We start from the raw sequence: 6,000 nt of genomic DNA, 5'->3' as shown, positions 1-6,000 counted from the left end.
AAATTCTCTTAGTTGGTCAAAAAAATTCAACATTTAAGATAATTTTAAGAAATATGTACCTGAATCTCAACAAATAACATATCTAGGTATAATTATTTCTAATAACTGAAAACATACATTAAAAATAAATTTCAACAAAAGTATTCAAATAATAGAATCTCTAACAAGCTCATGGTTAAAAATAAGATTCTCAATGGAAGAAAAGTTGTCACTTATAAAGATGGTTTTACTTCCTAAAACAATCTATATCTATACCCCCTACTCATATAGTAATTAAAAAGTTTAATTCTCTCATTAATAAGTTCCTCTGGCATCCAATTAAACCTAGAACTGTGCTATCTATCCACATGTTCAACTGGGATAATGGTGGTATTGCTTTGCCTAATCTAGAATTTTATGCTATTTCATCTGTAATTAAAACTGTTCTTCTTATAGATAGTAAATATTCAGCTAAATGGAAAGATTATATTCTTTGTTTATCTCAAAATCCTAATAATATTTTTGAAATTAATATGTTAAACTTAATAAATAATACTTTTATTTGGAGACTGAAATACATTTTTTCATATCATTACATTCAATTATATTGATCTAAGTACATAATTTTAATTTTGATATCTTTCAAAGGCTTTATTCTTAGACACAAATTATATGAATACTGGATATTTCTTATTTTCCCTATAGCCTATACTCATATCATCATCTTCACTACAGATTATCATAAAATGTATTTATTTAAACAAAAGCATTTACTAGTTTGGTATCAAATGATGAATAATAATGAGTTAAAATCACAACATTCTTATTGAAGAGAATAATTTTGATTCATCCTCTTGGCTTGACTTACAAGATCCTAGGAAATATATCAAAGATAAGCCCGATCTTATTCCTTCTACAACTAAAACAATACTCCCCAGGCTAATACAGTATTTAATGGTTCTCATTCAACAGAATGACTCTAATAAAATTAGTCTCTCTCACATATACAAATCAATAAAATCAGACAGATATTCATTCAGAAAATTATTGGAAATATTTTATTTACATTAATGCTTATTCTTCAGATATTGATAAATTATGTATACTCCAATCAGCTCGTAAAACTACATTGTCACATAAATGGAGAATTTTGAACAGATCATTTCTTACTTCATTTAAAGTCAACAAGATATCTAAAGAAAACGATTTATGCTGGAGATGTAAGAAAGTTATTAATGCAGATTGGGCACACATTTTATGACTGTCATCTTTTAAAAAAAATTTTGGGATGACATCAATAACTTCCTGCAAGCTATCTTTACAGATAATTTTTCAATCAATAAATCACTTATTTTGTTTAACACTCCAGTCCCAAATTGTGTAAATTAAAAAAATATATATTAAATTCTGTGGTCTGTTCTATCCATTGCCAGGAAAGAAATCACTAAAAATTGGAAATCCTCTCAAATCCCTTCTTTTCAAAACTTTAAAGATCTTCTCATGGAAGTCTCTAAATTTGAAATGATGACAGATCTAGATCATCAGGGAACACAACAACTTACAATTATTGGAAAAAGTATAAATGATCTACTGGTAAATCAGTAAAATGAATCTAGTTTCATTTTTCTAAATTTAAATAGCAAACTTCATCCATAGGCAATGAACATTTTTGTAAATAGTTATGTTTATTCTTGTTTTTGTATCAATATTTTCTATTTTTATCAACTGCATCAAAAAATCTTATTTATTATTTTATAACAGTTGTATGCTTTTGTTTTGATCTTAATAAAAATATTTATCAGGAAAAAAAAGACTTACCTTAGGTAAGTATTAATCAAATAGTGTTTAGAGCATCTTAGAGAGTTCTTGGGGCAGTTAAAATACTCTTAAGCCTCTCCTCCCTTGACCAAAAACAAAGATTTCCCTTCCCTTTATCTCCCTTGTTTTAAATCAGTACTAATAAAAGAAATTCAGCAAACATAGGTAAACAGAAATAACATTCAGCAGTCTGTCTTGTACATGACTCGCAATCCATTAAACAAGTCAGTGACGAATATCACTTTAGTAAATATTATAAAGACAAATTAGAAACATTTCCTAGCTCTTTAAATTTTCTGATAAAGCAAAAAGTTAACAATAAGCTATTTTAACTAAAAGTGCAAAGCATTTAATTTTTTTCTTGTATGCATACATTTCTACTTATATTGTAGTGTCGATACCTGTCTTTGAAATATGTACAAAACTTCACTTCTTCAAATCATTCCTTTTTCAATTCAGGTTTTGTTTTGCAAAACAACAATATTTCAAGGGCACAATTAATATTTAGACTGATGTTTAAAATAAATAACTTGTCAGTTGCCAATTGCTTTAGTTTAGAATGTATGGTTAGTGCAAATATAGCATGTTGCAAAAATAATATGCATTTCTTCATGTGCTCTAGAGACTGTCATATGTAAGTGACATATATAATGTAGCATATATAGAGCAGATTGCTTATGGATTCAGGTTGTTAAAGTAAGTTATGCTTACTAATCAGGCAGTTTCATTTAAGTTCACAAGTAATTTGGGGACATTTCAGTTGATTTTCCAGGAATGTGTAGCCCACTTTGAGTAACTGAGTCCAGTTTTCCTCATAAACGTGTCATAATTCATTAAACAAAGCAGAGTCTAACATCTGTCTAATAATCATTATAAAGACAAATAATAGTAATTTCCTAGCTCTTCAAACGTTCTGATATCGCAAATGTTGACAGTAAGCTATTTTAACTGGAAGACTAAAACATTTCAGTACTTCCTTGTGAATATACATTTTTATTTATCCTGTAGTGTCAAGAACTGTCTTTGAACATTTTATAGTTCAGATTATATTTTGTCAAAATGTCAATGGCATTTCAAGGACACATTTAATATTTAATCTGATATTTAAATGAGTAGGTATCAGTTGCCAAGTGAGTTTGTACAGTGTGAGTTAACTGCAAAGATAACATGTTGCAAAAAGTAATATGTATCTTTTCATGTGCTCTAGAGACTGTCAATTTCAAGTAACATATAAAATGTAACTTTTACAGTGCAGACAACTTGTGGAATCAGCATGTTAAACTACGTAATACTTTTTAATCAAGCAGCTACATTTAACTGCACATATAGTTTGGGAACATTTTAGTTGTGTTTCCAGCAATATGTAATCCTATGAAGATAAATCATAAAATATTTACAAATAGTCCTATTATATATTTATTTTACCTTGCTTAGGTTGTTTTTCATTTTAGTAACTAAACAACATTACTTTTTCTTATTATTTGCTATCTGTGAGGCTAAATGCACTTCCAGGTTCACAGTGTCCTTAGAAACTGCAACAAATTTGTTTATTTAGCCAAAAAATGCATTACAAGAAAGTTGAAATCACCATCCATTCCAAAATTTGAAGACTTCATGATTCTTCTGGATGAAGTAGCACTAATGGAAGTAAAAGTTAAAGAACTAAGAATTTTTCCTAGAAAATGGACTAATAATTCTTGGGAGAAAGTCATCACTCTTATTAAGACAATGAATTTGGATATACTTTCTTCTAATTAATCAAACATGTTAAACCTAAGTTTAAAATTTTTCATTTTGCTATTCCTTCCTTTATTTTTCTGTCAAGGCCTTTGTAAATTATGTACATAGTTTGTTATAATTTATCTTTTAAATTGTTTTTCTTTATTGTTATTGGAAAATTAAATAAAAATTTTGAGCAAAAACAAACTGCAACAATTGTTTACTGTTGCTATAGCAATGCAAACAGAATGTGAAGAAAGCTTCTCTTAACCAACAGTACATTTTCCCTCCTTTTTTTATATATTTGTTAATACTAAAAGGAAATAATTCAAAGGACACATGTACATGAATGGAACATTTCAGAGTTAATCACGAACATGTCCCCAATCCCAATAATCATAACATTGACCATCATTAATCTAATAAATATTGTAATAACAAATAATTAAGTTCATGATTCCAATTAGTGTACCTTAAAACTAGATTATTTTACACTATTATTTATCTGTGTATAGATAGTGAGTTATTAAATATATACAGACTATATTAGTATAGTAAATAGGAGAGAATTTAGAAAGGGAGACAAGATGCAGTTAAAATAAATAAGAGAAGAGAGAGAGAGAGAAAAGAGAAAATTAAGAGAAATTACACATGTACTATGTATGTTGATTTACAGTATAAATATTTTATGTGCTATATAACCCTTCTTCTGTGAAAGAAAGGTACCCTGTTTTACATACCTGAGGTAATGTGAAAACTCTCGTGTCATCTATTTTCAAAAAATATAGATAAAGATTCCAGTAGTAAGTTACCTTTGTTTTAAAATTCCAAGCAGTAAAATTGGTCCTTTAAAATAATGCTAAAACAATTTATATCATAGAAGATACTCTGAGAGATTTGGCTGTAACAGTACCAGTCTTTTGCTTCTTCTTTTTGATGTCTGTCCAGACATTTGTTTCTTTTGTTCTCTTGAGAGAAGGTGACAGCCAATCTATATCTTCTGATAAAGTAATCACATTATTAGTTTTAATAAATGAAGAGGCTTCCTCTAAGTCAATAAAAGTCCTCATTAGCTGTATATGCAAGTTGTGCCTTGATGTTATTTTGTTTCAGAAACTTATCATTGGCCACATTTTTTCCTTTGTTCCATTATTCTAGATGAATAGTCGTTATCAAATCTTATCAGACTCTGTTTAAATTTTAGGGGTGCCTTCCTCCAAGCAGATCTTAAAATCAGTTCCTTGTCCAAGTATGAAAGAAAGTTGATAATTATTAACCTAGGAGAAGAGTTTGAGTTAGTGCAGCTGTAATTGCAGCTGAAAGCCCTCCAGGTGTAGCATATTTAAGCCACTGAGGACCTTATCGCTTTGGGTCCCCCCACACACACACACTTGTGTGAGCAAGGAATCCTCTCACTTCAGCTAAAAGCAAAGAAAACTCTCACTCCAGCTAAAAGCAAAAACTCTAACCAGCAATCATCCAAAAATAGACTGCAGCCCCAGGTTTAACTCCAGGAACCTTGTTGTTGCCACTTGTGTAGTAGCCATTTAAGACCTGATTGCTTTGGGCCCCCCACTTGTGTGAGCAAGGAATCCTCTCACTTCAGCTAAAAGCAAAGAAAACTCTCACTCTAGCTAAAAGCAAAGAAAACTCTAACCAGCAATCATCCAAAAATAGACTGCAGCCCCAGGTATAGCTCCAGGAACCTTGTTGTTGCCACTTGTGTAGTAGCCATTGAAGACCTGATCACTTTGCCCCCCCCCCCCCCAGTTGTGGGAGCAAGGAATCCTCTCACTTCAGCTAAAAGCAAAGAAAACTCTCACTCCAGCTAAAAGCAAAAACTCTAACCAGCAATCAACCAAAAATAGACTGCAGCCCCAGGTTTAACTCCAGGAACCTTGTTGTTGCCACTTGTGTAGTAGCCATTGAAGACCTGATTGCTTTGGGTCCCCACCCACTTGTATGAGCAAGGAATCCTCTCACTCCAGCTAAAAGCTAAGAAAACTCTAACCAGCAATCATCCAAAAATAGACTGCAGCCCCAGGTTTAACTCCAAAAACCTTGTTGTTGCCACTTGTGTAGTGTAGGTGCCAGCTTTTGTGATTACTGTTATGCCTTGTTAAAATCTGTTACAGTCAGCTAGAGTGCATACCCCAGGGGCAACAGCTGCGAACCTTCTTCCTCTTAGCCCACCCCACCCCTTTCATCTGTTTCACTGTTGATAATTTGTTGTATGTTAAGGTAGTTAGCCCCTCTCAATAGTCATATCCTTCAGTCTCTCCTCCTCAATACTTGTTCTTCACTAAACACCAAACAGAGGTGCAAAGTCACCAACTGCTTTTATGTTTAGCTACACTGTGAGCAGCAAACAATGAGCAAAGGGTAATACAAATATAAAAGAGAATAAAATCTGCCATTGCAGACTAGTAAGCAGCATACAACTTCTACCTGTGATGTACTCCTACACAATTTTTTTTTGGAGAA

The sequence above is a fragment of the Protopterus annectens genome, chromosome 9.part0, assembly GCF_019279795.1.
Source record: "Protopterus annectens isolate FY-2018-M chromosome 9.part0, PAN1.0, whole genome shotgun sequence".
NCBI lineage: Eukaryota > Metazoa > Chordata > Ceratodontiformes > Protopteridae > Protopterus > Protopterus annectens.
This window is presented reverse-complemented; position numbering follows the sequence as displayed.